This window comes from Taudactylus pleione, unplaced genomic scaffold (genome assembly GCF_031769625.1).
Source record: "Taudactylus pleione unplaced genomic scaffold, aTauple2 ptg000660l, whole genome shotgun sequence".
NCBI classification, from domain to species: Eukaryota; Metazoa; Chordata; class Amphibia; order Anura; family Myobatrachidae; genus Taudactylus; species Taudactylus pleione.
The window spans coordinates 1547162-1564063 of record NW_028285062.1 but is presented as its reverse complement, the minus strand read 5'-3'; positions in this window follow the sequence as shown (position 1 = coordinate 1564063).

The following is a 16902-nucleotide window of genomic DNA, read 5'->3' as shown; positions in this document are numbered from 1 at the left end:
TTCATATACAGTTATCTGTATTGGACACTGATGTGTAGGAGATGGATGGAGCGCTGCTTCATATACAGTTATCTGTATTGGACACTAATGTGCAGGAGATGGATGGAGCGCTGCTTCATATACAGATATCTGTATTGGACACTAATGTGTAGGAGATGGATGGAGCGCTGCTTTATATACAGTTATCTGTATTGGACACTAATGTGCATGAGATGGATGGAGTGCTGATTCATATACAGTTGTCTGAGTAGGACACTAATATGCAGGAGAAGGATGGAGCGCTGCTTCATATAGAGTTATCTGTATTGGACACTAATGTGTAGGAGACGGATCATATACAGTTATCTGTATTGGAAACTAATGTGTAAGAGATGGATGGAGCGCTGCTTCATATACAGTTATCTGTATTGGACACTAAAGTGTAGGAGATGGATGGAGTGCTGCTTCATATACAGTTATCTGTATTGGACACTAATGTGTAGGATATGGATGGAGCGCTGCTTCATATACAGTTATCTGTATTGGACACTAATATGTAGGAGATGGACTTAGCACTGCTTCATATACAGTTATCTGTATTCGACACTAATGTGTAGGATATGGATGGAGCGCTGCTTCATATACAGTTATCTGTATTGGACACTAATGTGTAGGAGATGGACGGAGCGCTGCTTCATATACAGTTATCTGTATTGGACACTAATGTGTAGGAGATGGATCATATACAGTTATCTGTATTGAACACTAATGTGTAGGATATGGATGGAGCGATGCTTCATATACAGTTATCTGTATTGGACACTAATGTGTAGGAGATGGATGGAGCGCTGCTTTATATACAGTTATCTGTATTGGATACTAATCTGTAGGAGATGAATGGAGCTCTGATTCATATACAGTTATCTGTATTGGACACTAATGTGCAGGAGATGGATGGTGCGCTGCTTCATATACAGTTATCTGTATTGGACACTAATTTGTAGGATATGGATGGAGCTCTGCTTCATATACAGTTATCTGTATTGGACTCTGATGTGTAGGAGATGAACGGAGCGCTGCTTCGTATACAGTTATCTGTATTGGATACTGATGTGTAGGAGATGGATGGAGCGCTGCTTCATATACAGTTATCTGTATTGGACCCTGATGTGTAGGATATGGATGGAGCGCTGCTTCATATACAGTTATGTGTATTGGACACTGATGTGTAGGAGATGGACGGAGTGCTGCTTCATATACAGTTATCTGTATTGGACACTGATGTGTAGGAGATGGATGGAGCACTGCTTCATATACAGTTATCTGTATTGGACACTATTATGTAGGAGATGGACGGAGCGCTGCTTCATATACAGTTATCTGTATTGGACACTAATGTGTAGGATATGGATGGAGCGCTGCTTCATATACAGTTATCTGTATTGGACACTAATGTGTAGGAGATGGACGGAGTGCTGCTTCATATACAGTTATCTGTATTGGACACTAATGTGCAGGAGATGAATGGAGAGCTGTTTCATATACAGTTATCTGTATTGGACACTAAAATGCAGGAGATGGATGGAGTGCTGATTCATATACTGTTGTCTGAGTAGGACACTAATATGCAGGAGAAGGATGGAGCGCTGCTTCATATAGAGTTATCTGTATTGGACACTAATGTGTAGGAGATGGATCATATACAGTTATCTGTATTGGAAACTAATGTGCAGGAGATGGATGGAGCGCTGCTTTATATACTACTATCTGTATTGGATACTAATGTGTAGGAGATGAATGGAGCACAAGATTCATATACAGTTATCTGTATTGGACACTAATTTGCAGGAGATGGATGGAGCGCATCTTCATATACAGTTATCTGTATCGGACACTAATTTGTAGGATATAGATGGAGCTCTGCTTCATATACAGTTATCTGTATTGGACACTGATGTGTAGGAGATGAACGGAGCGCTGCTTCATATACAGTTATCTGTATTGGACACTGATGTGTAGGAGATGGATGGAGCGCTGCTTCATATACAGTTATCTGTATTGGACACTAATGTGCAGGAGATGGATGGAGCGCTGCTTCATATACAGTTATCTGTATTGGACACTAATGTGTAGGAGATGGATGGAGCGCTGCTTTATATACAGTCATCTGTATTGGACACTAATGTGCAGGAGATGAATGGAGAGCTGTTTCATATACAGTTATCTGTATTGGACACTAAAATGCAGGAGATGGATGGAGTGCTGATTCATATACTGTTGTCTGAGTAGGACACTAATATGCAGGAGAAGGATGGAGCGCTGCTTCATATAGAGTTATCTGTATTGGACACTAATGTGTAGGAGATGGATCATATACAGTTATCTGTATTGGAAACTAATGTGTAGGAAATGGATGGAGCGCTGCTTCATATACAGTTATCTGTATTGGACACTAAAGTGTAGGAGATGGATGGAGCGCTGCTTCATATACAGTTATCTGTATTGGACACTAATGTGTAGGATATGGATGGAGCGCTGCTTCATATACAGTTATCTGTATTGGACACTAATATGTAGGAGATAGACGGAGCGCTGCTTCATATACAGTTATCTGTATTGGACACTAATGTGCAGGAGATGGAAGGAGTGCTGCTTAATATACAGTTATCTGTATTGGACACTAATGTGTAGGAGATGGACAGAGTGCTGCTTCATATACAGTTATCTGTATTGGACACTAATGTGTAGGATATGGATGGAGCCCTGCTTCATATACAGTTATCTGTATTGGACACTGATGTGTAGGAGATGGATGGAGCACTGCTTCATATACAGTTATCTGTATTGGAAACTAATGTGTAGGAGATGGATGGAGCGCTGCTTCATATACAGTTATCTGTATTGGACACTAATGTGTAGGAGATGGATGGAGCGCTGCTTTATATACAGTTATCTGTATTGGATACTAATGTGTAGGAGATGAATGGAGCGCTGATTCATACACAGTTATCTGTATTGGACACTAATGTGCAGGAGATGGATGGAGCGCTGCTTCATATACAGTTATCTGTATTGGACACTAATTTGTAGGATATGGATGGAGCTCTGCTTCTTATACAGTTATCTGTATTGGACACTGATGTGTAGGAGATGAACGGAGCGCTGCTTCGTATACAGTTATCTGTATTGGACACTGATGTGTAGGAGATGGATGGAGCACTGCTTCATTTACAGTTATCTGTATTGGACACTGATGTGTAGGATATGGATGGAGCGCTGCTTCATATACAGTTATCTGTATTGGAAACTAATGTGTAGGAGATGGACGGAGCGCTGCTTCATATACAGTTATCTGTATTGGACACTAATGTGTAGGAGATGGATCATATACAGTTATCTGTATTGAACACTAATGTGTAGGAGATGGATGGAGCGCTGCTTCATATACAGTTATCTGTATTGGACACTAATGTGCAGGAGATGGATGGAGCGCTGCTTCATATACAGTTATCTGTATTGGACACTAATTTGTAGGATATGGATGGAGCTCTGCTTCATATACAGTTATCTGTATTGGACACTGATGTGTAGGAGATGAACGGAGCGCTGCTTCGTATACAGTTATCTGTATTGGACACTGATGGGTAGGAGATGGATGGAGCGCTACTTCATATACAGTTATCTGTATTGGACACTGATATGTAGGATATGGATGGAGCGCTGCTTCATATACAGTTATCTGTATTGGACACTATTATGTAGGAGATGGACGGAGCGCTGCTTCATATACAGTTATCTGTATTGGACACTTATGTGTAGGAGATGGATGGAGCGCTGCTTTATATACAGTTATCTGTATTGGATACTAATGTGTAGGAGATGAATGGAGCGCTGATTCATATACAGTTATCTGTATTGGACACTAATGTGCAGGAGATGGATCATATACAGTTATCTGTATTGAACACTAATGTGTAGGATATGGATGGAGCGATGCTTCATATACAGTTATCTGTATTGGACACTAATGTGTAGGAGATGGATGGAGCGCTGCTTTATATACAGTTATCTGTATTGGATACTAATCTGTAGGAGATGAATGGAGCTCTGATTCATATACAGTTATCTGTATTGGACACTAATGTGCAGGAGATGGATGGTGCGCTGCTTCATATACAGTTATCTGTATTGGACACTAATTTGTAGGATATGGATGGAGCTCTGCTTCATATACAGTTATCTGTATTGGACTCTGATGTGTAGGAGATGAACGGAGCGCTGCTTCGTATACAGTTATCTGTATTGGATACTGATGTGTAGGAGATGGATGGAGCGCTGCTTCATATACAGTTATCTGTATTGGACCCTGATGTGTAGGATATGGATGGAGCGCTGCTTCATATACAGTTATGTGTATTGGACACTGATGTGTAGGAGATGGACGGAGTGCTGCTTCATATACAGTTGTCTGTATTGGACACTGATGTGTAGGAGATGGATGGAGCACTGCTTCATATACAGTTATCTGTATTGGACACTATTATGTAGGAGATGGACGGAGCGCTGCTTCATATACAGTTATCTGTATTGGACACTAATGTGTAGGATATGGATGGAGCGCTGCTTCATATACAGTTATCTGTATTGGACACTAATGTGTAGGAGATGGACGGAGTGCTGCTTCATATACAGTTATCTGTATTGGACACTAATGTGCAGGAGATGAATGGAGAGCTGTTTCATATACAGTTATCTGTATTGGACACTAAAATGCAGGAGATGGATGGAGTGCTGATTCATATACTGTTGTCTGAGTAGGACACTAATATGCAGGAGAAGGATGGAGCGCTGCTTCATATAGAGTTATCTGTATTGGACACTAATGTGTAGGAGATGGATCATATACAGTTATCTGTATTGGAAACTAATGTGTAGGAAATGGATGGAGCCCTGCTTCATATACAGTTATCTGTATTGGACACTAAAGTGTAGGAGATGGATGGAGCGCTGCTTCATATACAGTTATCTGTATTGGACACTAATGTGTAGGAGATGGACGGAGCTCTGCTTCATATACAGTTATTTGTATTGGACACTAATGTGCAGGAGATGGATGGACCGCTGCTTTATATACTGCTATCTGTATTGGATACTAATGTGTAGGAGATGAATGGAGCACAAGATTCATATACAGTTATCTGTATTGGACACTAATTTGCAGGAGATGGACGGAGCGCTGCTTCATATACAGTTATCTGTATTGGACACTAATGTGTAGGATATGGATGGAGCGCTGCTTCATATACAGTTATCTGTATTGGACACTAATGTGTAGGAGATGGACGGAGTGCTGCTTCATATACAGTTATCTGTATTGGACACTAATGTGTAGGATATGGACGGAGCGCTGCTTCATATACAGTTATCTGTATTGGACACTAATGTGTAGGAGATGGACGGAGCTCTGCTTCATATACAGTTATCTGTATTGGACACTAATGTGCAGGAGATGGATGGAGCGCTGCTTTATATACTACTATCTGTATTGGATACTAATGTGTAGGAGATGAATGGAGCACAAGATTCATATACAGTTATCTGTATTGGACACTAATTTGCAGGAGATGGATGGAGCGCATCTTCATATACAGTTATCTGTATCGGACACTAATTTGTAGGATATAGATGGAGCTCTGCTTCATATACAGTTATCTGTATTGGACACTGATGTGTAGGAGATGAACGGAGCGCTGCTTCATATACAGTTATCTGTATTGGACACTAATGTGTAGGAGATGGATGGAGCGCTGCTTCATATACAGTTATCTGTATTGGACACTAATGTGCAGGAGATGGATGGAGCGCTGCTTCATATACAGTTATCTGTATTGGACACTAATGTGTAGGAGATGGATGGAGCGCTGCTTTATATACAGTCATCTGTATTGGACACTAATGTGCAGGAGATGAATGGAGAGCTGTTTCATATACAGTTATCTGTATTGGACACTAAAATGCAGGAGATGGATGGAGTGCTGATTCATATACTGTTGTCTGAGTAGGACACTAATATGCAGGAGAAGGATGGAGCGCTGCTTCATATAGAGTTATCTGTATTGGACACTAATGTGTAGGAGATGGATCATATACAGTTATCTGTATTGGAAACTAATGTGTAGGAAATGGATGGAGCGCTGCTTCATATACAGTTATCTGTATTGGACACTAAAGTGTAGGAGATGGATGGAGCGCTGCTTCATATACAGTTATCTGTATTGGACACTAATGTGTAGGATATGGATGGAGCGCTGCTTCATATACAGATATCTGTATTGGACACTAATATGTAGGAGATAGACGGAGCGCTGCTTCATATACAGTTATCTGTATTGGACACTAATGTGCAGGAGATGGAAGGAGTGCTGCTTAATATACAGTTATCTGTATTGGACACTAATGTGTAGGAGATGGACAGAGTGCTGCTTCATATACAGTTATCTGTATTGGACACTAATGTGTAGGATATGGATGGAGCCCTGCTTCATATACAGTTATCTGTATTGGACACTGATGTGTAGGAGATGGATGGAGCACTGCTTCATATACAGTTATCTGTATTGGACACTAATGTGTAGGAGATGGATGGAGCGCTGCTTCATATACAGTTATCTGTATTGGACACTAATGTGTAGGAGATGGATGGAGCGCTGCTTTATATACAGTTATCTGTATTGGATACTAATGTGTAGGAGATGAATGGAGCGCTGATTCATACACAGTTATCTGTATTGGACACTAATGTGCAGGAGATGGATGGAGCGCTGCTTCATATACAGTTATCTGTATTGGACACTAATTTGTAGGATATGGATGGAGCTCTGCTTCTTATACAGTTATCTGTATTGGACACTGATGTGTAGGAGATGAACGGAGCGCTGCTTCGTATACAGTTATCTGTATTGGACACTGATGTGTAGGAGATGGATGGAGCACTGCTTCATTTACAGTTATCTGTATTGGACACTGATGTGTAGGATATGGATGGAGCGCTGCTTCATATACAGTTATCTGTATTGGAAACTAATGTGTAGGAGATGGACGGAGCGCTGCTTCATATACAGTTATCTGTATTGGACACTAATGTGTAGGAGATGGATCATATACAGTTATCTGTATTGAACACTAATGTGTAGGAGATGGATGGAGCGCTGCTTCATATACAGTTATCTGTATTGGACACTAATGTGCAGGAGATGGATGGAGCGCTGCTTCATATACAGTTATCTGTATTGGACACTAATTTGTAGGATATGGATGGAGCTCTGCTTCATATACAGTTATCTGTATTGGACACTGATGTGTAGGAGATGAACGGAGCGCTGCTTCGTATACAGTTATCTGTATTGGACACTGATGGGTAGGAGATGGATGGAGCACTACTTCATATACAGTTATCTGTATTGGACACTGATATGTAGGATATGGATGGAGCGCTGCTTCATATACAGTTATCTGTATTGGACACTATTATGTAGGAGATGGACGGAGCGCTGCTTCATATACAGTTATCTGTATTGGACACTAATGTGTAGGAGATGGATGGAGCGCTGCTTTATATACAGTTATCTGTATTGGACACTGATGTGTAGGAGATGGATGGAGCACTGCTTCGTATACAGTTATCTGTATTGGACACTATTATGTAGGAGATGGACGGAGCGCTGCTTCATATACAGTTCTCTGTATTGGACACTAATGTGTAGGATATGGATGGAGCGCTGCTTCATATACAGTTATCTGTATTGGACACTAATGTGTATGAGATGGACTGAGAGCTGCTTCATATACAGTTATCTGTATTGGACACTAATGTGTAGGAGATGGATCATATACAGTTATCTGTATTGAACACTAATGTGTAGGAGATGGATGGAGCGCTGCTTCATATACAGTTATCTGTATTGGACACTAAAGTGTAGGAGATGGATGGAGCGCTGCTTCATATACAGTTGTCTGTATTGGACACTAATGTGTAGGATATGGATGGAGCGCTGCTTCATATACAGTTATCTGTATTGGACACTAATGTGCAGGAGATGGATGGAGCGCTGCTTTATATACTGCTATCTGTATTGGATACTAATGTGTAGGAGATGAATGGAGCACAAGATTCATATACAGTTATCTGTATTGGACACTAATTTGCAGGAGATGGATGGAGCGCATCTTCATATACAGTTATCTGTATTGGACACTAATTTGTAGTATATGGATGGAGCTCTGCTTCATATACAGTTATCTGTATTGGACACTGATGTGTAGGAGATGAACGGAGCGCTGCTTCATATACAGTTATCTGTATTGGACACTGATGTGTAGGAGATGGATGGAGCGCTGCTTCATATACAGTTATCTGTATTGGACACTAATGTGCAGGAGATGGATGGAGCGCTGCTTCATATACAGATATCTGTATTGGACACTAATGTGTAGGAGATGGATGGAGCGCTGCTTTATATACAGTTATCTGTATTGGACACTAATGTGCATGAGATGGATGGAGTGCTGATTCATATACAGTTGTCTGAGTAGGACACTAATATGCAGGAGAAGGATGGAGCGCTGCTTCATATAGAGTTATCTGTATTGGACACTAATGTGTAGGAGACGGATCATATACAGTTATCTGTATTGGAAACTAATGTGTAAGAGATGGATGGAGCGCTGCTTCATATACAGTTATCTGTATTGGACACTAAAGTGTAGGAGATGGATGGAGTGCTGCTTCATATACAGTTATCTGTATTGGACACTAATGTGTAGGATATGGATGGAGCGCTGCTTCATATACAGTTATCTGTATTGGACACTAATATGTAGGAGATGGACTTAGCACTGCTTCATATACAGTTATCTGTATTCGACACTAATGTGTAGGATATGGATGGAGCGCTGCTTCATATACAGTTATCTGTATTGGACACTAATGTGTAGGAGATGGACGGAGCGCTGCTTCATATACAGTTATCTGTATTGGACACTAATGTGTAGGAGATGGATCATATACAGTTATCTGTATTGAACACTAATGTGTAGGATATGGATGGAGCGATGCTTCATATACAGTTATCTGTATTGGACACTAATGTGTAGGAGATGGATGGAGCGCTGCTTTATATACAGTTATCTGTATTGGATACTAATCTGTAGGAGATGAATGGAGCTCTGATTCATATACAGTTATCTGTATTGGACACTAATGTGCAGGAGATGGATGGTGCGCTGCTTCATATACAGTTATCTGTATTGGACACTAATTTGTAGGATATGGATGGAGCTCTGCTTCATATACAGTTATCTGTATTGGACTCTGATGTGTAGGAGATGAACGGAGCGCTGCTTCGTATACAGTTATCTGTATTGGATACTGATGTGTAGGAGATGGATGGAGCGCTGCTTCATATACAGTTATCTGTATTGGACCCTGATGTGTAGGATATGGATGGAGCGCTGCTTCATATACAGTTATGTGTATTGGACACTGATGTGTAGGAGATGGACGGAGTGCTGCTTCATATACAGTTATCTGTATTGGACACTGATGTGTAGGAGATGGATGGAGCACTGCTTCATATACAGTTATCTGTATTGGACACTATTATGTAGGAGATGGACGGAGCGCTGCTTCATATACAGTTATCTGTATTGGACACTAATGTGTAGGATATGGATGGAGCGCTGCTTCATATACAGTTATCTGTATTGGACACTAATGTGTAGGAGATGGACGGAGTGCTGCTTCATATACAGTTATCTGTATTGGACACTAATGTGCAGGAGATGAATGGAGAGCTGTTTCATATACAGTTATCTGTATTGGACACTAAAATGCAGGAGATGGATGGAGTGCTGATTCATATACTGTTGTCTGAGTAGGACACTAATATGCAGGAGAAGGATGGAGCGCTGCTTCATATAGAGTTATCTGTATTGGACACTAATGTGTAGGAGATGGATCATATACAGTTATCTGTATTGGAAACTAATGTGCAGGAGATGGATGGAGCGCTGCTTTATATACTACTATCTGTATTGGATACTAATGTGTAGGAGATGAATGGAGCACAAGATTCATATACAGTTATCTGTATTGGACACTAATTTGCAGGAGATGGATGGAGCGCATCTTCATATACAGTTATCTGTATCGGACACTAATTTGTAGGATATAGATGGAGCTCTGCTTCATATACAGTTATCTGTATTGGACACTGATGTGTAGGAGATGAACGGAGCGCTGCTTCATATACAGTTATCTGTATTGGACACTGATGTGTAGGAGATGGATGGAGCGCTGCTTCATATACAGTTATCTGTATTGGACACTAATGTGCAGGAGATGGATGGAGCGCTGCTTCATATACAGTTATCTGTATTGGACACTAATGTGTAGGAGATGGATGGAGCGCTGCTTTATATACAGTCATCTGTATTGGACACTAATGTGCAGGAGATGAATGGAGAGCTGTTTCATATACAGTTATCTGTATTGGACACTAAAATGCAGGAGATGGATGGAGTGCTGATTCATATACTGTTGTCTGAGTAGGACACTAATATGCAGGAGAAGGATGGAGCGCTGCTTCATATAGAGTTATCTGTATTGGACACTAATGTGTAGGAGATGGATCATATACAGTTATCTGTATTGGAAACTAATGTGTAGGAAATGGATGGAGCGCTGCTTCATATACAGTTATCTGTATTGGACACTAAAGTGTAGGAGATGGATGGAGCGCTGCTTCATATACAGTTATCTGTATTGGACACTAATGTGTAGGATATGGATGGAGCGCTGCTTCATATACAGTTATCTGTATTGGACACTAATATGTAGGAGATAGACGGAGCGCTGCTTCATATACAGTTATCTGTATTGGACACTAATGTGCAGGAGATGGAAGGAGTGCTGCTTAATATACAGTTATCTGTATTGGACACTAATGTGTAGGAGATGGACAGAGTGCTGCTTCATATACAGTTATCTGTATTGGACACTAATGTGTAGGATATGGATGGAGCCCTGCTTCATATACAGTTATCTGTATTGGACACTGATGTGTAGGAGATGGATGGAGCACTGCTTCATATACAGTTATCTGTATTGGACACTAATGTGTAGGAGATGGATGGAGCGCTGCTTCATATACAGTTATCTGTATTGGACACTAATGTGTAGGAGATGGATGGAGCGCTGCTTTATATACAGTTATCTGTATTGGATACTAATGTGTAGGAGATGAATGGAGCGCTGATTCATACACAGTTATCTGTATTGGACACTAATGTGCAGGAGATGGATGGAGCGCTGCTTCATATACAGTTATCTGTATTGGACACTAATTTGTAGGATATGGATGGAGCTCTGCTTCTTATACAGTTATCTGTATTGGACACTGATGTGTAGGAGATGAACGGAGCGCTGCTTCGTATACAGTTATCTGTATTGGACACTGATGTGTAGGAGATGGATGGAGCACTGCTTCATTTACAGTTATCTGTATTGGACACTGATGTGTAGGATATGGATGGAGCGCTGCTTCATATACAGTTATCTGTATTGGAAACTAATGTGTAGGAGATGGACGGAGCGCTGCTTCATATACAGTTATCTGTATTGGACACTAATGTGTAGGAGATGGATCATATACAGTTATCTGTATTGAACACTAATGTGTAGGAGATGGATGGAGCGCTGCTTCATATACAGTTATCTGTATTGGACACTAATGTGCAGGAGATGGATGGAGCGCTGCTTCATATACAGTTATCTGTATTGGACACTAATTTGTAGGATATGGATGGAGCTCTGCTTCATATACAGTTATCTGTATTGGACACTGATGTGTAGGAGATGAACGGAGCGCTGCTTCGTATACAGTTATCTGTATTGGACACTGATGGGTAGGAGATGGATGGAGCGCTACTTCATATACAGTTATCTGTATTGGACACTGATATGTAGGATATGGATGGAGCGCTGCTTCATATACAGTTATCTGTATTGGACACTATTATGTAGGAGATGGACGGAGCGCTGCTTCATATACAGTTATCTGTATTGGACACTAATGTGTAGGAGATGGATGGAGCGCTGCTTTATATACAGTTATCTGTATTGGACACTAATGTGTAGGAGATGAATGGAGCGCTGATTCATATACAGTTATCTGTATTGGACACTAATGTGCAGGAGATGGATGGAGCGCTGCTTCATATACAGTTATCTGTATTGGACACTAATTTGTAGGATATGGATGGAGCTCTGCTTCATATACAGTTATCTGTATTGGACACTGATGTGTAGGAGATGAACGGAGCGCTGCTTCATATACAGTTATCTGTATTGGACACTGAAGTGCAGGAGATGAACGGAGCACTGCTTCATATACAGTTATCTGTATTGGACACTGATGTGTAGGAGATGGATGGAGCACTGCTTCATATACAGTTATCTGTATTGGACACTGATGTGTAGGATATGGATGGAGCGCTGCTTCATATACAGTTATCTGTATTGGAAACTAATGTGTAGGAGATGGACGGAGCGCTGCTTCATATAGAATTATCTGTATTGGACACTAATGTGTAGGAGATGGATCATATACAGTTATCTGTATTGAACACTAATGTGTAGGAGATGGATGGAGCGCTGCTTCATATACAGTTATCTGTATTGGACACTAATGTGCAGGAGATGGATGGAGCGCTGCTTCATATACAGTTATCTGTATTGGACACTAATGTGTAGGATATGGATGGAGCGCTGCTTCATATACAGTTATCTGTATTGGACACTAATATGTAGGAGATAGACGGAGCGCTGCTTCATATACAGTTATCTGTATTGGACACTAATGTGCAGGAGATGGAAGGAGTGCTGCTTAATATACAGTTATCTGTATTGGACACTAATGTGTAGGAGATGGACAGAGTGCTGCTTCATATACAGTTATCTGTATTGGACACTAATGTGTAGGATATGGATGGAGCGCTGCTTCATATACAGTTATCTGTATTGGACACTGATGTGTAGGAGATGGATGGAGCACTGCTTCATATACAGTTATCTGTATTGGACACTAATGTGTAGGAGATGGATGGAGCGCTGCTTCATATACAGTTATCTGTATTGGACACTAATGTGTAGGAGATGGATGGAGCGCTGCTTTATATACAGTTATCTGTATTGGATACTAATGTGTAGGAGATGAATGGAGCGCTGATTCATATACAGTTATCTGTATTGGACACTAATGTGCAGGAGATGGATGGAGCGCTGCTTCATATACAGTTATCTGTATTGGACACTAATTTGTAGGATATGGATGGAGCTCTGCTTCATATACAGTTATGTGTATTGGACACTGATGTGTAGGAGATGGACGGAGTGCTGCTTCATATACAGTTATCTGTATTGGACACTGATGTGTAGGAGATGGATGGAGCACTGCTTCGTATACAGTTATCTGTATTGGACACTATTATGTAGGAGATGGACGGAGCGCTGCTTCATATACAGTTCTCTGTATTGGACACTAATGTGTAGGATATGGATGGAGCGCTGCTTCATATACAGTTATCTGTATTGGACACTAATGTGTATGAGATGGACTGAGAGCTGCTTCATATACAGTTATCTGAATTGGACACTAATGTGTAGGAGATGGATCATATACAGTTATCTGTATTGAACACTAATGTGTAGGAGATGGATGGAGCGCTGCTTCATATACAGTTATCTGTATTGGACACTAAAGTGTAGGAGATGGATGGAGCGCTGCTTCATATACAGTTGTCTGTATTGGACACTAATGTGTAGGATATGGATGGAGCGCTGCTTCATATACAGTTATCTGTATTGGACACTAATGTGCAGGAGATGGATGGAGCGCTGCTTTATATACTGCTATCTGTATTGGATACTAATGTGTAGGAGATGAATGGAGCACAAGATTCATATACAGTTATCTGTATTGGACACTAATTTGCAGGAGATGGATGGAGCGCATCTTCATATACAGTTATCTGTATTGGACACTAATTTGTAGTATATGGATGGAGCTCTGCTTCATATACAGTTATCTGTATTGGACACTGATGTGTAGGAGATGAACGGAGCGCTGCTTCATATACAGTTATCTGTATTGGACACTGATGTGTAGGAGATGGATGGAGCGCTGCTTCATATACAGTTATCTGTATTGGACACTAATGTGCAGGAGATGGATGGAGCGCTGCTTCATATACAGATATCTGTATTGGACACTAATGTGTAGGAGATGGATGGAGCGCTGCTTTATATACAGTTATCTGTATTGGACACTAATGTGCATGAGATGGATGGAGTGCTGATTCATATACAGTTGTCTGAGTAGGACACTAATATGCAGGAGAAGGATGGAGCGCTGCTTCATATAGAGTTATCTGTATTGGACACTAATGTGTAGGAGACGGATCATATACAGTTATCTGTATTGGAAACTAATGTGTAGGAGATGGATGGAGCGCTGCTTCATATACAGTTATCTGTATTGGACACTAAAGTGTAGGAGATGGATGGAGTGCTGCTTCATATACAGTTATCTGTATTGGACACTAATGTGTAGGATATGGATGGAGCGCTGCTTCATATACAGTTATCTGTATTGGACACTAATATGTAGGAGATGGACTTAGCACTGCTTCATATACAGTTATCTGTATTCGACACTAATGTGTAGGATATGGATGGAGCGCTGCTTCATATACAGTTATCTGTATTGGACACTAATGTGTAGGAGATGGACGGAGCGCTGCTTCATATACAGTTATCTGTATTGGACACTAATGTGTAGGAGATGGATCATATACAGTTATCTGTATTGAACACTAATGTGTAGGATATGGATGGAGCGATGCTTCATATACAGTTATCTGTATTGGACACTAATGTGTAGGAGATGGATGGAGCGCTGCTTTATATACAGTTATCTGTATTGGATACTAATCTGTAGGAGATGAATGGAGCTCTGATTCATATACAGTTATCTGTATTGGACACTAATGTGCAGGAGATGGATGGTGCGCTGCTTCATATACAGTTATCTGTATTGGACACTAATTTGTAGGATATGGATGGAGCTCTGCTTCATATACAGTTATCTGTATTGGACTCTGATGTGTAGGAGATGAACGGAGCGCTGCTTCGTATACAGTTATCTGTATTGGATACTGATGTGTAGGAGATGGATGGAGCGCTGCTTCATATACAGTTATCTGTATTGGACCCTGATGTGTAGGATATGGATGGAGCGCTGCTTCATATACAGTTATGTGTATTGGACACTGATGTGTAGGAGATGGACGGAGTGCTGCTTCATATACAGTTATCTGTATTGGACACTGATGTGTAGGAGATGGATGGAGCACTGCTTCATATACAGTTATCTGTATTGGACACTATTATGTAGGAGATGGACGGAGCGCTGCTTCATATACAGTTATCTGTATTGGACACTAATGTGTAGGATATGGATGGAGCGCTGCTTCATATACAGTTATCTGTATTGGACACTAATGTGTAGGAGATGGACGGAGTGCTGCTTCATATACAGTTATCTGTATTGGACACTAATGTGCAGGAGATGAATGGAGAGCTGTTTCATATACAGTTATCTGTATTGGACACTAAAATGCAGGAGATGGATGGAGTGCTGATTCATATACTGTTGTCTGAGTAGGACACTAATATGCAGGAGAAGGATGAAGCGCTGCTTCATATAGAGTTATCTGTATTGGACACTAATGTGTAGGAGATGGATCATATACAGTTATCTGTATTGGAAACTAATGTGTAGGAAATGGATGGAGCCCTGCTTCATATACAGTTATCTGTATTGGACACTAAAGTGTAGGAGATGGATGGAGCGCTGCTTCATATACAGTTATCTGTATTGGACACTAATGTGTAGGAGATGGACAGAGCTCTGCTTCATATACAGTTATTTGTATTGGACACTAATGTGCAGGAGATGGATGGACCGCTGCTTTATATACTGCTATCTGTATTGGATACTAATGTGTAGGAGATGAATGGAGCACAAGATTCATATACAGTTATCTGTATTGGACACTAATTTGCAGGAGATGGACGGAGCGCTGCTTCATATACAGTTATCTGTATTGGACACTAATGTGTAGGATATGGATGGAGCGCTGCTTCATATACAGTTATCTGTATTGGACACTAATGTGTAGGAGATGGACGGAGTGCTGCTTCATATACAGTTATCTGTATTGGACACTAATGTGTAGGATATGGACGGAGCGCTGCTTCATATACAGTTATCTGTATTGGACACTAATGTGTAGGAGATGGACGGAGCTCTGCTTCATATACAGTTATCTGTATTGGACACTAATGTGCAGGAGATGGATGGAGCGCTGCTTTATATACTACTATCTGTATTGGATACTAATGTGTAGGAGATGAATGGAGCACAAGATTCATATACAGTTATCTGTATTGGACACTAATTTGCAGGAGATGGATGGAGCGCATCTTCATATACAGTTATCTGTATCGGACACTAATTTGTAGGATATAGATGGAGCTCTGCTTCATATACAGTTATCTGTATTGGACACTGATGTGTAGGAGATGAACGGAGCGCTGCTTCATATACAGTTATCTGTATTGGACACTGATGTGTAGGAGATGGATGGAGCGCTGCTTCATATACAGTTATCTGTATTGGACACTAATGTGCAGGAGATGGATGGAGCGCTGCTTCATATACAGTTATCTGTATTGGACACTAATGTGTAGGAGATGGATGGAGCGCTGCTTTATATACAGTCATCTGTATTGGACACTAATGT